The 18,160-nt window shown below is 45.6% G+C and overlaps 1 protein-coding gene across 2 annotated transcripts in view; it reads right to left on the bottom strand.

The window, feature by feature from the left end:
* The window catches only part of LOC137545532 (fatty acid-binding protein 1, liver-like), a 226,034-nt gene that overhangs the window by 99,083 nt on the left and 108,791 nt on the right, over positions 1–18,160 (bottom strand). The window contains exon 2 of one of the 2 annotated variants that reach the window (XM_068266879.1): positions 6,045–6,302. The exons of the other annotated variant lie outside the window; for it this stretch is intronic. The gene's annotated coding sequence lies outside the window, so the exon portion shown is untranslated. The remainder of the gene's footprint in view (positions 1–6,044; positions 6,303–18,160) is intronic. 2 annotated transcript variants of the gene reach the window in all.

Genomic DNA, 18,160 nt, shown 5'->3' with positions numbered 1-18,160 from the left:
CTGTAGTGGTGGAAAAAGTACTTAATTGTACTTAATCTGAATCTTCAATGTCTCATTTCCATGAAATCATCAAAAGTATGCAAAAGCAACTGTCATTGGATAAGTTTACTTTTCCGATGACATTTTTTTTTACTGGTGCAAATTTTTTTTTTTTTTACTGTATTTTTGTGGGTTGAAAAAAAACTTTTTTTTTGCTCTGAATGATTTATAGGACAATTTTTCTTTTTGTTAACAGTATATTTTTGTTGCATTTATTTTTAATAGTACAAATGCAAGTTTTTATAAATATTTTAAACTTTCTTTTTTAAAATGTATATAAAATGGTACCCGCCTCTGATGCTTAGTTTCAGGGGGTCATTCTGCGGACCACCCTGACCTCCGGGTCTATGCAGAAATCCGGGCCTCCGTGGAGATAGATTGCCGCTACACATCCCTAACAAAGGAAGATGACTGGGAGCAAATACTGCCGGACTAAATTGAAGCTATTGACAGCTAAAAGCCCCAAACATCAGAACAAGTAAATTATGGATCGTTATAGCCCGCTGTACAGTCATTACACAGCGCAATCAATAATGTCATTTTGTGCTTTTTCTCCTATTTGAACTTTTTTTTCCAGCTTATTGACTAATTCATTTTCTTGAAATTGCAAGAGGAAAATTGACATTATATATATATATATATAGAAAAACAGAGTGGAAGAAGAAATTGAATCTGTCAGAAGTAGCTTTCGAGGACTGTATACTACGACTAAGGCTTAAAGAGACTCTGTAACAACAAAAACCTCCCCTGGGGGGTACTCACCTCGGGTGGGGGAAGCCTCCGGATCCTAATGAGGCTTCCCACGCCGTCCTCTGTCCCACGGGGGTCTCGCTGCAGCCCTCCGAACAGCCGGCGACTGTGCCGACTGTCAGTTCAATATTTACCTTTGCTGGCTCCAGCGGGGGCGCTGTGGCGACTTTCGGCACGGAAATAGACGGAAATACCCGATCTCCGTCGGGTCCGCTCTACTGCGCAGGCGCCGGAAACTTGCGCCTGCGCAGTAGAGCAGACCCGACGGCGATCGGGTATTTCCGCCTACTTCGGCGCCGAGAGGCAGAAGAGCGCCTGCGCAGGAGCCAGGAAGGTAAATAATGACGTCACGGCTGTACGGAGGGCTACAGCGAGACCCCCGAGGGACGCAGGACGGCGTGGGAAGCCTCATTAGGATCCTGAGGCTTCCCCCACCCGAGGTGAGTACCCCCCAGGGGCCGTTTTGGCGTTACAGTTCCTCTTTAAGGTACATACACAACTCAAATGAAAATTGGTCTAAATGAACGTTAACCAACGATCGATCAGCAAAGGTTAACGATCTTAAATGACTTACTAGTATACACACATGAACAATCCAAGAAAGAAAGGATTGATAGATAATGCAAAAGTGATGTCTGAGGTGCAATTAACTGAAATGATCGATATCTGTACAAGCATGAGCGATTATGAACAATCCACTGTGGCACGTGCGCTGTACACAAGATCTTTATTCGTTGGTTAAATTAACTGTACACACTCCCTTTGTCGAATGATCATCGGTTGAAAAAATCCAACAGGATGGATCACGACCGACTCCCAATATCGTTGTCGGTGACAGTTGGTCGTGCGCAGCTGCTCACCGAAAATTGGTTGAAAGCTTGTTCATCGGTCGTTTTAATAGGGTACTGTAACGATTGTGGAATTCTCTCCGTGATCAGCGCACAAGACGTGCGCTGACACTGCGGAAATCCTCCACAAGCGTATAATTTGCGAGAACCCAGCAAAAGGTGCAATGCACCTGTAGAGGGAAATTCCTGTCGACAGGGGGAGCTGTGGAGTGCAGAGGAACAGCTCCTCTGCCCTGCCACACACGCTAGACAGGAATTGCATGAAGGGAAGAAACGCAGGGCAAGATAGCCCTGAAAGAGAGAGATCAAAGCGACAGAGGGAATGCGTGTTCACCAAACTAGTCGCCACCCTGCGACGATGAACACACAACCATGAAGACAAAGTGAGAGGGCAATCGCCAGAGATGGCGATTGCTAACAGAGACACAAGACCGAATAAGCACAGATGAGGAATGTATGTATGTCCACCAATCTAGCCGCCACCTGCGACGGCAGACACACAACAAGAAAACCGAGTGAGAACGCAATCGCCAGAGAAGCGATTGCGAATGAGATTGAGCAAAGGGACAGATTGTATGTGTGTGCACCAAACTAGTCGACCAACCCGCGACGGTGCATACACAACAGCAGATATGAAGTAGGAACGCAATCGCGAGAGAGGCGATTGCCAAGGGTGACACAAGGCTACAGCAAGGCAGAACACGAGAGTAGCAAAGGCACAGCAAATCATACAATGAGAAGATAAGTAAAATAACAAATGCTAGCTAAACGCGAACACCGCACTCATTCGCAACAGTGCACGCGTTTATGCGCGGTCCCCGCGTGATAAGCACAACAGAGACAAGCACGCCTAACTAACCACCGACAGACAAACATGAAACAGAGGACGCGAGCGCTTGCTTAACGGTTACCTCACCGAGCCTCCAGCAAGCGTTCGTAGCAGACAAGACAGATACACGAAAACAGAAATACGAGAGAGAGACGGATCCACAGCACTAGCGCAAGGCGAGTGCGATCCAGGCAAGACAGGTAGAGGAGATAGCTGGTAGCAACCGCTGCTCCGGCTATATTTCAAGAACAAAAATCAGAATGACTTCCTGTCGACCACCGCAGGGACAGAACAATCGCAACAAACAAACAAAACAGATATGCAATCCTAACTGCACTAGGGGAACCTGTCTAGTGCAGTCCCAGGAATTACATTAAGCTAATCTTCAAACAAAGAGCAAGGCTGACACTTGGAGTGTTTCACAGGAACTAATCCTTATGACCAGCAACTTACTGTGGGAAACATAGCTCTTTATAGAGCAAGCCCACAAAGAATGTGGCTAGGCAATCTGCATGACAAACGTATGCAAATTCCTCAGCAGCAAGCTGCACAACTGACAAAAGGTCTCTTTTCCAGAGACCTGCAGAATGCAGACCTGAACAGTGGTCAAAAGGCTGCCTGCCTGCGCAGGCAGCCGCGCGGATCCTTACAGGTTCAGACCAATATTAATCTAATATGTGTACATAGCTTTAGTCCAGAGCCATGTAGAGAAATCCATGTATTTATTATTAGCAGCTAATAATACAGACAAGCCAGTTGGAAGAATGAGCTAGGGGTAGATATGTGCCTGCCTGAAATTACACTTTAAAGGAGAACTGTAGTGAGAGGTATATGGAGGCTGGCATATTTATTTCCTTTTAAGCAATACCAGTTGCCTGGCTATTCAGCTAATCCTCTGCCTCTAATACTTTCAGCCATAGGCCCTGAACAAGCATGCAGCAGATCAGGTGTTTCTGACAAATTTAGACAGATATGACAAGATTAGCTGCATGCTTGTTTCTGGTGTGATTCAGACACTTCTTTAGGCAAATAGGCCATCAGGGCTGCCAGGCAACTGGTATTGCTTAAAAGGAAATAAATATGGCAGCCTCCATATCCCTCTCACTACAGTTCTCCTTTAAAGTAAAATGAATAGTTTCCAAAAGGTTTAGTTCGCCTGCTCTTCTCCCTCCTGTACAAGGTAAATAGTACGTTTTCCAAAATTAATAAAAGTCCAATTTTTTTTTGATCCTTGAGCAAGTGGTCATTATATAGAAATGCTAGGAGAGGTCCTACTAGTATTAATGCATCCACCCCCTGCTCCCCCCCCCCCCCGATGCCTGTGCATTTAAATTTCACCTGCTCCAGCTGCCACGACTGTCCAGCTCCAGGTCTTGTTCACTACTACCCATGGGCGTCACACTCAGCTGCCGCGAGTGACCACCCCTGGGAGAAGGCAGCGAATGAGATAGTCATTTAACAGGTTGAGGAGTTTTTCATCTGCAGCCCTTCCCCTTTGCAACAAAACACCATGACGTTTTTTCTATCTCTAGTAAATAGAATGCATTGGGGATTGGTTGCAAGGGGGCGGGGCTAAGCGCCAGAAGTTGGCTCCGCACGGAGCAGAGATTTAGATGAAAGATACCGGGCAGGAAATTATAACATTATACAAGAGTATCGATAGAAAAAAAAATAAAAAAAAAAAGAATGTGAAATATTCACTGGATTTCCACTTCGATTGTTATTCAGGGCCAGATTTACCATAAGGCACAGTAGGCACGTGCCTACAGGCACCTGATGATGATGGAAAGGCAGCTCACTTCTAGAGATGTCCCGAACTGTTCGCCGGTGAACGGTTCCAGGCGAACTTCGGTGGTTCGCGTTCGCCTACCAAACGCAAACTTTCCCAGAAGTTCGATTCGCCCCATAATGCTCTATGGAGCAAAAACTTTGACCCTCTCCATCACAGTCACCAGACACATTATTGCCAATCAGACGGCACTCACTGGTGGAGCCCCACCCCCCCTTATACAAGGCAAGGTCCTTGAGCCATTTGACTCACTCATCTGCCTATACTAATTAGTTAAGGGACAGCTGCTAGGGAGATTTTAATTAGGCTCTTGTGGGCCCCTCCTCCCTCCACCCTCTACCCTTCTACCTATTCCTTCCTCCCTCCTTCCGGAGGGAGGAGGGTCTCATCTGCCAGAGAATTATATTATTTCAAAAGCCAGTTTACATACCATAGCTGAGAATTGAACCCAGGTCTCACTGTGTGGTGAGCAAGTACCTTAACCGCTGTACCACAACAGTACTAACTGAAGCTGGCCTAGCATTTACCATTTATGCTCAATCCAAGAGAAAAATTAGACAAGATAGCAGCGTTAGGAAGACTTGCCTAAGGTCTCCTACTGAATAGGTGCTGGCTTACTGAACAGACAGAGACAAGATTTGAACTCTGGTCTCCTGTGTCAGAGGCAGAGCCCTTAACCATTACACCATCCAGCCACTGCTTACCAATATGTAGCCAGATTTCAGCTTGAAATCTTTTGGCAATTGGCCTTCTGATGGCTGCCTTGTCACCCCTGGCTGCTGTCCCCCCAACCAGGGGCGTAGCAATAGGGGGTGCAGCGGTAGCAACCGCATCGGGGCCCTTGGGCCAGAGGGGCCCCGAAGGGCCCTCCCTCAACTACAGTATTAGCTCTCTATTGCTCCTGTGCTCATAATAATCACTTCTATAGATACTTTGAATAGTGGTAATCATTATCAGACTGTTCCCCATTCCCTTCCTTGCACCTCTGACTCTGTAGTTGAAATTGGCAGGTTTTGGTGCACCGTATCAATTGCTATGTATAGAGTGCTTGGGGGGCCCCATTGTAAAACTTGCATCGGGGCCCACAGCTCCTTAGCTACGCCACTGCCCCCAACATACATTTACTTACCCCCCCCCCCCGGCCCCTTCGCTAATACTTTACCTGTCTGGTGCCTGCCACTGTGTCCGGATTCCTCTTCCCTGTTTGTGCCCGATCGTGGTTGCCAGCATACAGCACAAGGGTCGTGTGTGTGATGTCACACACCCATCCTATGTGCAATGGGCTGGCAACCACGTGGGGCGTAAATCCAGAAGAGGAATCCGGACACAGCAGCGGACACAGGACGGGTAAAGTATTAATGCAGGGGCACGTGTGTGTGGGGGGGGGGGGCTTGGTCATGTACACAAGAGGGGACAGTGGCTGGGTTTTCCATCGCATTCATCGTTCGCGAGTATTGCACCCTGTTAGTGCTAAGCACCCAATCGAGCATGTCGGCCTGAGACTTTACAGCATGTCCAATTGATACATGCGACCAATTTCGGCCCCAAATTGGTTGCATCGTTGATCGGGCATGCTTTGGTGCCACCGATTTTTATCCAATTCAGTAATAATTATTGAATCGAATAGTCGATCACCCACAAAATCTACAGCTGTATGGCCACTTTTAGACAGTGCAGCACTAAAATTTCATAGAGCCATTTTTGGACTGTTGCAGGATTTACTGAAAACAGTTACTTGTAATAAAAGGCTACTGGATTTCAGTCTGGCTACGCTGAAAGCAGTACTGACCTTCCTCTGAAGCTGGAGCGACTCTTTTAATCTTCTTTACTACATCAATTCAGTCAGTCTTGTTTTCCTCTATTCGTAGTGAGTGTTTGACTCTTGGTAAAGTCCATGGTTATTGAACTTGAACCTTGCCATCGCCGTGGTGAGGAGGTTGCTGTGTACACAGGATCCAGCTGTCATCGTCCCACCATCCTCCTCATCCAGCTGTGCTGCTGCCTGGGCTGCCGGCTGGAAAATTTGAGCTTTCTATCATCTGCAGCGCTGTAAATAAGAGGGAGGAATTCTTGTGACCTGATAAACTGCTGTATTTATACATAACTGCCCGCATCCCCTTACCTAGTGAAGAATGACCCATCCTAACACTAACGCAGCTGCGGCGGAACTCCTACGTCATGTGGCATGTGCTGGAGGAACGCTGGTGTTACACAGCATGGCATTCATTATATTGGTGGGTTAAAATTACAACTCTAACTTTTGATATTTACAGAGACATTTAGTTGAGACGTTTGTTGCACAGTCATAGCAAGCAATGGTTGAAGGTAATGCCAACTTACACATAGGGCCTTTTTCCACTGCAAAACATTTTTGACCTATTTTGATGTATGTTTTTTGTGCGTTTTTTTAATGCAATTGCATTTCCGTTTGCGTTTTTCTGATTGCCAAGTGTTGTTTTGATTTTTGAAAATAGATACTAGTGGCTAATTCAAAACAAAACGCAAACACATTCCTATGCCTTTTTCATGCATTCCTATGCAGTACTTTACATTGAAACACATCGTAATCGCACAGACATGCGTTTGCGTATTTTTTTTTTAAAATCGTAACACAGTATCCAAGATTCTTATTTTAAATAGGCTGCACTTACGAATCAGCAAACGCGTGCGTTTTGCGTTTTTGGGAAAAACGCAGCTAGTGTAAAAGGGCCCTTAATCGGTTTTAATGGAACCCTGAAGGGCTGCAGGCTGCCATATTTATTTCCTTTTAAACAATACCAGTTGCCTGGCTGTCCTGTTGATCTTCCTGGCTGCAGTGGTGTCTTAATCTCCCACACCTGAAACAAGCATGCAGCTAATCCAGTCAGACCTCAAAAACACCTGATCTGCATGGTTGTTTAGGGTCTACAGCAGGCTTTCTCAACCAGGGTTCCCTGAGTACTCTCCAGGGGTTCCTTGACATTTCCCCCCATCCTGGGGGACATATAATAGAGCACATTATAATAGTGGGCACTGTAAAAAATAAGCACTAAATTGGGGGTCAGAATAATGAGCACATTAATAAAAAAGTACTAGAAAAAGGAGATACTGTATTAGGGGGTAGTTATATAAACAGCCACACCTATTTTTATAGACCATGTGTCCTGCAAAATAAATGCAGGGGTTCCTCGAGGTCCCAAAATTACTTGCAGGGGTTCCTTGAGATAGCAAAATTATTTGTAGGGTTCTACAGCTAAAAGTATTCGAGGCAGAGGACCAGCAGGACTGCCAGGCAATCTGCATTGTTTAAAAGAAAATAAATATGGCAGCCTTTACATCACTCTCACTTCAGGTGACTTTAAACTGTGTTAAACTAATATTACCATATTTATTTACTTATTGTATTTATAAAGCCCAACATATTACGCAGCGCTGGACATTAGTTAAGGTTACAGACAATATTTAGGGGTGACATACAGCAATACGACAATACAGGAATACAAGAAAACCAGATCCCGCAGCACAGTATGAATACAAGGTAATGCTTAGTCAGTCACTGGATGGGAGCATAAAGATTAGGCAAGTTGAGTTCACTCAAATGCATAGCATGGGTGTACGGTAATGGAGGTTCATGAACAGGTTGGATACACAAGGAGGAGGACCCTGCCCAAAGGCTTACAATTTAGAGGGAGAGGTAGGGACATGAAAGGTAGGGGACCAGAGTTCAGCTGTGGGCTTAGGGCACTTGTGAGGGGTGGTAGGCCAGAGTGAAAATGTAAGTTTGGAGGGCCTTCTTGAAGATGTTGAAGGAGGGGGCTGCCCTAATGGGTAGAGGTAGGAAGTTCCATAGTGTTGGAGCAGCTCTTGAGAAATTCTGGAGGCGTGCATGGGACTGGGTGATGCGGGGGTGGTCAGGTGAAGTTCATTGGAGGAGCGGATAGAGCGGCTAGGTCAGGTGTGTACCTCTGTGTAAGATCGGAAATGTAGCTTGGGCAGGTTTTGTGGACAGATTTGTAGGTCAGACACAGTATCTTGAATCTGATTCTGGACTGGATAGGAAGCCAGTGCAGGGGAGCTGCTCATATTGTATGGATTGTTTGACATGTACCTAAAGCAAATGTTAAAGATAAAAATAGATACTTACATCATTAGGTGCTCCTCCTGCAGTCCACCATTCTAGCAATGCGTCCCTCTAAGCTTGTTGAATATGCTTCTTATGGCAAGCATTTATGAGTGTGTTATAGTTAAGGGTTTTTAAATACAGATTTTTACTGTTGATAAAACATTTGTGTAAACCAAGCGTGAAGATTAAAAGCCTTCATGATGAGAAATAAGCAATAAAAAAGGGCAATATGGAAGTGTCAATTATCGCTCTACCTGTACAGCTAAATTACTATATACTAATACTGTGTTTACAGGTTTTGAGTCTGACAAACCAAAAAGGAGCTGAAGAATGTTTGTGTATGTGTTGTTCCCTAAATGACCACAAGAGGTCATAAATAATGAAGTATTGAACCAGTATGTATCACGGGTGTGCAAAAACGTGACAGTTAATAATGGCGCACAGCGCCAGGGGAATACAAAGGGCGCCCCATAGACTTACATTATATAACGCTATTTAGCGTTATAAGTGTTAAAAAATGGCGCAGGTAGTTTTCCTTACACTTATAACGCTAAATAGCGTTATAAGTGTTCAAAAATGCAGCGGGGGTCGGGGGAGGAGAGAGTCAGCGGGACACTGGAGGGCATAGGCAGCGGGGAGGATGTGTGCAGAAGCATACGTTACCTTGTCCCGGGCCGCCGATCGCTCCTTCCCTCCGCTCCTTCACTTCTTCCATTCGTTTACTGTAGTCCTGCAGCCGGCCAATCACCATGTGGCTTCAGTCTCCGCATGCTGATTGGCCGGCTGCGGGACTACAGCAAACGAATGGAAGGAGCGGAGGGAAGGAGCGATCACTGGCCCAGGATAAGGTAACGTATGCTTCTGCATACATCTGCTGCCTATACCCTCTAGTCTCCCGCTGCCTCTCTCCTCTAGTCTCCCGCTGCCTCTCTCCCCCAGCCCCCGCTGCCTATGCTAGCCCGCATGTTTATCATGGCGCACCGCTCTGCAATCATTAATGTAGCATAAAACGAAATTTACCGTTTTATTGTATTTACATTAAAACGGTAAATATCGTTTTATGATACATTTATCGGCAGAACGGTGCGCCATTTTTCTCCCTGCGCCATTTTCAGATGTACCCGTGCAAAAAGGATGACTATTTAGTCAGCACAGAACTCCAGGAACTAATATTTTTTAACCTTCTTTTGTGGCTGTATTATAAAATCACAGTGTTACTTCCAGAATTGCTGTGATTTGAAATAACTGTATGCAGAGAGTTATGCTAGAACTGTTAGTGAGCAAGGCCGGATTTATACTTTGTGTGCCCCTAGGGCCTAGGCCAAGTATGTTGTGTCTCTGCTTTCATGTGCCACAGCACCCCTCTCATTCCATGTGCAGCCCCCTCTTCCGTGTGTATCATCCATGTACAGTGTTCTCCCCAGAAATTTCTTCCAGCCGGGTGGCATGAAATAGTAGTCGGGTGGGGCGAGATGAGAATGCAGGGCCAGTGCTTCTGTGAGCAACTCTACTTACAGCATAGGAAGAGGAGAGCCGATGACAGCCGGGTGGTCACCAAAACTAGCCGGGTGGAGCACCCGGCTAAAAGAGCCTGGGGAGAACACTGATTTATTGTAGCCCCCATTTTTTCATGAGCAGCTCCCTTGAGCATCAGTTTCCCCTTTTCATGTGTTGTTTCCCATTTTTAGCCTCCCTTTCATATGTAGCAACTCCTCTTTCGTGTTCAGGTCCCCTCCCCCGGTTGCAGCCGCCTAAGGCCCGGGCCTCGGGGGCCTTTCCAGAAACCCGTCTCTGTCAGTAGAACACCTATAAATTGAGAATGTGCTCTTAGTTACAGCCATTAAAGGGGAACTGAAGAGAGAGGTATATGGAGGCTGCCATGTTTATTTTCTTTTAAGCAATACCAGTTGCCTTGCAGCCCTGCTGATCCTCTGCCTCTAATACTATTAGCCATAGCCCCTGAACAAGCATGCAGCAGATCAGGTGTTTCAGACTTTAAAGTCACATCTGACAAGACTAGCTGCATGCTTGTTTCTGGTGTTATTCAGATACTACTGCAGAGAAATAGACCAGCAGGGCTGCCAGGCAACTGGTATTGATTAAAAGGAAATAAATATGGCAGCTTCCATATACCTCTTACTTCAGTTCCCCTTTGGAACAAATAGCATTGCATCTCCTACAAAAGCAACGAACAGTAATATTTTAGGTAAAATATCTGATTACGGGTGTGATGCACGCACCAGCTGTAATATTGCCGTGCACAGACAGCGCAAAGCAATATAACCTTTACTTCCACTAGCAGTACCGTGAGATATGCTATTAGTAGCACGACCGTTGCTACGGTGGTGTACGTTACTAACAACACTATCGTAGCAATGGCCACACTTATCACGTATCGCGAGTCGCGCTAATAGCGTAACTCCCGGTACTGTTGCCAGAAGTAAGGGTAATATAGCCGTTCGCTGTCTGTAAACCGCAATATTACCGCTGGTACATACATCAACCCCGTTACCCTTTATCTTCTTTGAAACAATGGGTGTATTCAGAATAATTTTTTTTACATGTTCAGACAGCGCACTTTAATTTTGCCAGGCATTACACGTGTTACATAGTTTGCGTAACACGTGTTTTATACACAACGTTCAAGTCTAACTATCTCTGGCCAGAAGGCACTTCTAGTGGTTTTATTGACCTGATGATGCGGGAAATGGCTGAGAAACGCGTTGACTGACACTACTTTTGCACAAAAAATTCTCGGATATTCAGTGGAGTTATACTGGTTGCTTTAATATCTACTCCTGCAGGTGCAGCAAGGCCGCACTCGTGTAAGAAGAAGAGTGCAGCTGCAATGTTCAGGAGGCCCCGGCAGCTGTGGTGGTCTCCAGGAGGACACAGGAAGCCTCTGGAGTAGTGGTGATCATAATTTGCTAATTACTATTACGCAAAATTGGAAATCAATTTTTGCTACAATGACCATAAATAGTTACAGTTAGCTTGGTTGAAAAAAGACATGCGTCCATCAAGTCCAACCAGAGAAAAAAAACAAATAGTTTTACATACATAATTACAATTTGGAAGTTCAATTGATTTCATATAATACAATCGTAAGTTTGCATAATTTTGCATTATTTCTTGCTAACTTTAGCGATTAATTGCCAAGCCCCCATACGTGATATCATCACCAAAATTGCTACCAATGTTAAGGGATTATTTTGAAAAACTTTTTGACGTTTGAGGAAATTGATATTTAAACTCAGAAAAAAACATTTTTCTTTTGCATTTTTAAAATTGATTTTTTTAAAAACGACAAGGTTTTTTTTCGATTTTTTTTGGTTTGTTCCCACTATTTTCCTTAACATACATAGCAAATTTGGTGATGAAAGCATGTATGGGGACTTTGCTATGAACCACGAAATTACGGTAAAATAATGAAAAATTATGCTTCCTGATTACAGTTCAAAACTAAATTAATTTTTTTGCCCAACTGTTTGCATTACAATTTTGCATCATAATTGTGAAATTACGATTATATGAAATTTGTGCAACTACTCTCACGTGGCTGGATAGTGTACTGGTTTCGGGCTCTGCCTCTGACACAGGAGACCAGGTTTCAAATCTTGTCTCTGCCTGTTCAGTAAACCAGCACCTATACAGCAAGAGACCTTGGGCAAGACTCCTTAACACTGCTACTGCCTATAGAGAGGGTCCTAGTGCCTGTAGCTCTGGCTCTTTGAGACTGCCAGGAGAAAAGCGCAACATAAATGTTCTGTGTACTCTCAAGGATTAAGCAGCCTTTTTTAGGTAACTATCTTGGGACTATTTTAAGGCAGGGTTCACACTTGACTCAACTTTGGCATTTCTTAAAAAGGACCCCCCACATCCTCAATATTATCCTATTTGTTGTTTACACTGTGTATTACTTCCTTTGCATTTAGTACTTGGTTTAAAAATGGGCGGCTTGCAGCAGTGTTCCACATGAGTTGTACAAATTGTCACTTGCCATAAGTATGCAGGAATAAACAAATACCAGTAAAACACAGGGACACCGAGAGCCCAATATGATGTGCCAGGTGCCTGGCCCAGACCTGGACGTCTATTAGATTGTATCCTCCAACCTGACTGTCTGATGAAGCAGGGTCACACCTGCGAAACGCATTACAAACAAACCCAGGAGTATATCAATACATTGTATTACTAAACGCTAACACGTTTGTTGATTTTTGTCCTCTGGAGTAGGTAAGTCCACCACTGCCACATATTTTAAAAGTTTTATTGCACTTGTATTGCATTTTATTCTTTTGGCACCTCTGTTCTTTTTTTTTTAACATAAAATACCGGTAAAAATTCATACAATCGGAAAAACGTAAAAATAGCATACACGCAGGTGTGGGAAAAAAATGTGTTACCTTGCAGGACAAGTGTGAACCCTGCCTAACGTTCAGTAGTTTTGTAAATTTCACCAGTAGGGTTTCAACAAAAAAAGTGCTTCTTTAAAAACGACTAATCAAACAAACTCATCCGCTGGTGTCTTTGCTCACCTAAAACTCTGCCTAGCTGGTTAAACTGGCTGGATGAAGAGCACCTTGTCTGTTATCACCTTGAAACTATACCTTCTCTACTCGCTGTCCAGTTCCCCTGGCTGGCTGGGAGGCTGCAGTGATGGATGACCTCATCTGTCTTGTAATTTGCCACAGCCCTTTTCTGAATGACTGCACAAATGTCTTTCTCAACAAGACTTTGTCAAGGAAAGTTCCTGCGGTCCTTTGATTTATCACCATGAAGGGCTGAGAGAGTGGTCTCAGGGACAGCAAGGAGGCTCCAGCCTACAAGTCCATTTCTGCTTGTGTGACAGGAATTTACGAAAGCGGATCTTCACCAGAGGCGGAGAGGATGGGAAGCTGGCAGGCAGTGATGGATCACCTGCTACTCAAGGCAACGTAAACATCCAAAGATGACAAACTAAAAAACAAGTGCAGCCATGAAGCAGCAGATCACAGCCAGGGATGGGGAATCATAGAATGCTGAGATCTTTACTCAACACTTTTTTTATTCACAGTTTTGTAAGCTGTTGGAAGCCTCATAGATTCAGGAGTTCCACCAGCTTGCTTCAAGTGGAACCCATGCAATATCCACATTGGATATTTTATGTTTTAAAGGACAATTATTACAAAACATGAATTAAATGTAGAATATAAACATAGAGAATGTAGATTTCTCCCAGAGTAAATCCAAAGACGTAACAACAAAAGTTGTTTAGGTGATGCCTTCAATGACTAACAGTACAAGATTTCTCTGCAGCTTTCTTCTTCAGTTTCCAATCCAATTCTGTACCATGCCTGAAGAAACTTAAAGTGTTCAAAGTTTGCAAACTTGTACAATTAGTCATTAAAGAGACTCTGTAACAAAATGTTCAGCCATATTTCTTGTATCCTATAAGTTCCTATACCTGTTCTAATGTGCTCTGGCTTACTGCAGCCTTTTCTAGTTGCACTGTCTCTGTAATATATCTAATCTTCTTTTCTTTGTCAAGCCTTGTCGAGCCAGGGAGGTATGCTCTGCCTCTGCTTTAAGTGGGATACCAATACGTATCTGGTATAGTTGGATTCAGCAAAATCAGGGCTTTTAGAAAAAGTAACGATTTTGTCAGTAAATGTAATTTTTCTTTGAAAAAAAAAAACTCAACAGAAAAATATTTTATTTTTTTATATCCTTTTTTTTTTTTTTTTTTTACATATTTCACTGCTAACAACAACACAAGACCGAATAAGCACAGATGAGGAATGTATGTATGTCCACCAATCTAGCCGCCAATCTGCGACGGCGGACACACAACTGAGGAAACCAAGTGAGAACGCAATCGCAAGAGAAGCGATTGTGAAAGAGAATGAGCACAGGGATAGAATGTATGTATGTGCCCCAATCTAGTCGCCAACCCGCAACGGTGCACACACAACAGCAGATATGAAGTAGGAACGCAATCGCGAGAGAGGCGATTGCCAGAGGTGACACAAGGCTACAGCAAAGCAGAGCACGAGAGTAGCAAAGGCACAGGAAATCATACAATGAGAAGATAAGGAAAATAACAAACGCTAACTAAACGCGAACACCGCACTCATTCGCAACAGCGAACGCGTTTTCTGTGCGGTCTCCGCGTGTCAAGCACAACAGAGACAAGCACGCCTAACTTACCACCGACAGACAAACATGGAACAGAGGATGCGAGCGCTTGCTTAACAGTTACCTCACCGAGCCTCCAGCAAGCATTCGTAGCAGACAAGACAGATACACAAAAACAGGAATAAGTGAGAGATACGATTCACTGCTCTTTCCGCCAGAGCGAGTGCGATCCAAGTATAGAAACAGAGCGAGCTGGATCCACTGCTCTTTCCGCCAGAGCAAGTGCGATCCAAGTACAGCAAGAGAGTTGCAGACCAGAAGGATCCACAGCACTAGCGCAAGGCGAGTGCGATCCAGGCAAGACAGATCAGAAGGGGCTACCAGTAACAACCGCTGTTCTGGTTAGCACCCAGACACACAGAACGATTTCCTGTCGACCACCGCTGGGACAGGACAATCGTAACAGACAAACAAACAGATATGCAATCCTAACTGCACTAGGGAATCTGCCTAGTGCAGTCCCAAGAATTACTCTAAGCTAATCTTCAAACAATAAGCATGGCTGACACTCCAGGAGTGTTTCACAGGACAAACCCTTATGACCAGCGACTTACTGTGGAATCACATGGTATATATAGAGCAAGCCTACAAAGGATGTGGCTAGGCAATTTGCATGACAAACGTATGCAAATTCTTCAGCAGCAGCAAGCTGCAAAACGGACAAAAGATCTCTCTTCCAGAGACTTGCAGAATGCAGACCTGAACAGTGGTCAAAAAGCTGCCTGCCTGCGCAGGCAGCTGAGCGGATCATTACATATGTCTTGTGATTCTCTCCATGATTAATACTGTCGGTACCACACACAACTGGCTTTATCATCCCAGAGTAAAATGCACTATCCTTTTTTTTTTCAATCTGACGGGTTTTGGACTAGCTTATCTCCTCATGGGGAACTCAAGGTATTTCTTTATTTACAAAAACACTTACTGAATGCCTGTTGTTTTGTCCAACTGCCAAAATAGTGTGCAAGCGAGTTGGGAGGGCAGTTGGCATCTGTGTTTTGAACCTTTCCAGGGAGAGCTATTGTAAAGAATAAAAGGAGATTAACCCATGAGAAGATGGACTAGTCCAAAATCTGTCAGATCTGTCAGCTTTTTACTTCCTACTGTAAGTGGCAGTAACACAGGTCATTTATAGTGCATTTTACTCTTGGAGAAATGTACATTTCAAGCATGTATTTTACATTTTATTTATTTATTTATTTGCGGAAGTGTTTCATTAACAGATAAAGTGGAAACTAACATATTTTAAGTGCTGAGGCTGAGGGCATGTGTATGTGTGTTTATACTACATTTTGTTCTCCCGGGGGAGGAGCTAGTGTTGGGCGAACAGTGTTCGCCACTGTTCGGGTTCTGCAGAACATCACCCTGTTCGGGTGATGTTCGAGTTCGGCTGAACACCTCATGGTGTTCGGCCTTTTTAGTTCGGGTTCGCCCGAACAGCTCAATGCCCAGCCGAACAGGCCGAACAGGGCCCCTGTTCGGCCGAATACTGCCCCCCTATGGGGTCGCAGGCATAAGGGGGGAGCATGCTTCGGTCTCGGGGGGGGGGGGGGGCGGAAATTCCCCCCACCCCTCCGCTAGCGCTCCCCCCTCTGCCCGCTTCCCCATAAAAAAGTTTGATGAAAGTACCGGTGGCTGGCCTGGCAGTAGAGTGAGTGAGGAGGAGGAGTCTGGAGAGTGACGCGTTGAGGCCGGGCAGCGGGCGGTTCAGCGGTAGTACCCTTGTGGTACTTCCGCCCTTTCTCTGACCTCACGTCCTCTGCATACGAGGGTACGCGTCACGCGTACCCTCGTATGCGTCATCACGTAGAGGACGTGAGGTCAGAGAAAGGGCGGAAGTACCACAAGGGTACAACGCTGAACCGCCCGCTGCCCGGCCTCAACGCGTCACTCTCCGGACTCCTCCTCCTCCTCACTCACTCTACTGCCAGGCCAGCCACCGGTACTTTCATCAAACTTTTTTATGGGGAAGCGGGCAGAGGGGGGAGCGCTAGCGGAGGGGGTGGGGGGAATTTCCGACCCCCCCCCCCGTGACCGGGGCATGCTCCCCCCTTATGCCTGCGACCCCATAGGGCCCCCAAAAGCTGGATGTTCGGGGAGTTCGGGGTTCGGGCCGAACATGCCGAACATCTGGCCCATGTTCGGTGAACGGACCCGAACCCGAACATCCAGGTGTTCGCCCAACACTAGGAGGAGCTAGGCTCAGGATAGGAAGGACAGAACGTGATTGACACCAGAGAGAGGGTGTCACTAACAGGTCTGGGAACTGCCTCTAACAGTAAGGCCAGTTCTCGAGGTCGGGCAAGCCAGGTCGTTAACACACAGACAGATGAGGTACAGATTCAGGAGACAAATACGGAATCCAGGAACGAGCAGAGTTTGGCAACAGGATATCAGAAGTAGCAAGGTACAAAATCAGAGTTCAGAGGAATAGTCAGGCAGACAGAAGGTCATAACAAATAATACAGTTCAAATTCCTGACGCTAAGGTGTGAGATCCTTGGCCGTCAACACCTTTTGAAACTATGCTAGTACACAGATACAGACAAGGTCTGAGTGCTACCACGTAGTGATCGCAACGGCAGACAACCAGTGAATGACTAGCACCCAGTATATATACTTTAGTGCTCTCCAGCACCTTCCTTAATTGCTGGACCAATGAAAGATGCTGCAAATGTCAGCTCACCGGCCTGGTCAGCTGACCTTCCTCTGACTGCCATAAAAGCCCTGCCTCTCTGCGCGCGCACGCGTCCTCCTAAACCAGTGTGGACTATCAGTCCCAGCCACACCAGTCATGTGTTGTAATGTAGTTGCCATATGGTATGCGGCGCTGTCCGAGCGTGCGGCGTTTCCTCCGCATCCCACCTTACTGAGCGAGACAGGCCTATGTGTACAAACCGCCGCGTCCGACGCGGCGGTTTCTCCGCATTCCTCCATGCCAGACGCGGAAACAGCCGCCTCATCTTGCGTCCATGTGGCGGCTTTTCCGCGTTTCCTCACAGTACCCCCCCCCCTGAGGAGTGGACTCCGGACAGTTCCTTCCAGGCTTTTCAGGATGCAAAGCGTGGAATTCACTTTTCAGTTTGTCAGCATGCATGCGACCCTCAGGTACCCATGATCTCTCCTCCATACCATACCCCTTCCAGTGCACCAGATACTGTAGTGAATTCTGCACTACCCGTGAGTCTAAAATCCTTTCTACTTCATATTCAGGTTGGTCGTCTACCATCACAGGAGGAGGAGGAGTGGAACCCACGTGGACAGCTGGTTTAAGTAGTGACACATGAAAAGATCTTACGCCACGCATGCTGGCAGGAAGATCGATGGCATACGTGACGTTGTTGATCTTCCTGGACACAACAAAAGGACCCACAAACCTGGGACCTAACTTAGCCGAGGGCTGTTTCAGGGCTAAATGGCGTGTGGACACCCAGACCAGGTCTCCTGGTTGGAACTTCCACTCAACAGATCGTCTTTTGTCAGCCTGGCCTTTCTAACTTTGAAAAGCCTTTTCCAAATTATTTTTTACGATTCCCCAAGTGGTTCTGAATGACTCTTGCCAAGCCTGCAAAGCTGGAAATGGAGTGGAGGCTACTGGTAATGGGGAAAATTTGGGCAACCTTCCAG

Source organism: Hyperolius riggenbachi, chromosome 1 (genome assembly GCF_040937935.1).
Source record: "Hyperolius riggenbachi isolate aHypRig1 chromosome 1, aHypRig1.pri, whole genome shotgun sequence".
Taxonomy (NCBI): Eukaryota; Metazoa; Chordata; class Amphibia; order Anura; family Hyperoliidae; genus Hyperolius; species Hyperolius riggenbachi.
Note: the sequence above shows the minus strand (reverse complement) of the source record. Positions and strands in the feature narration are given on the sequence as shown.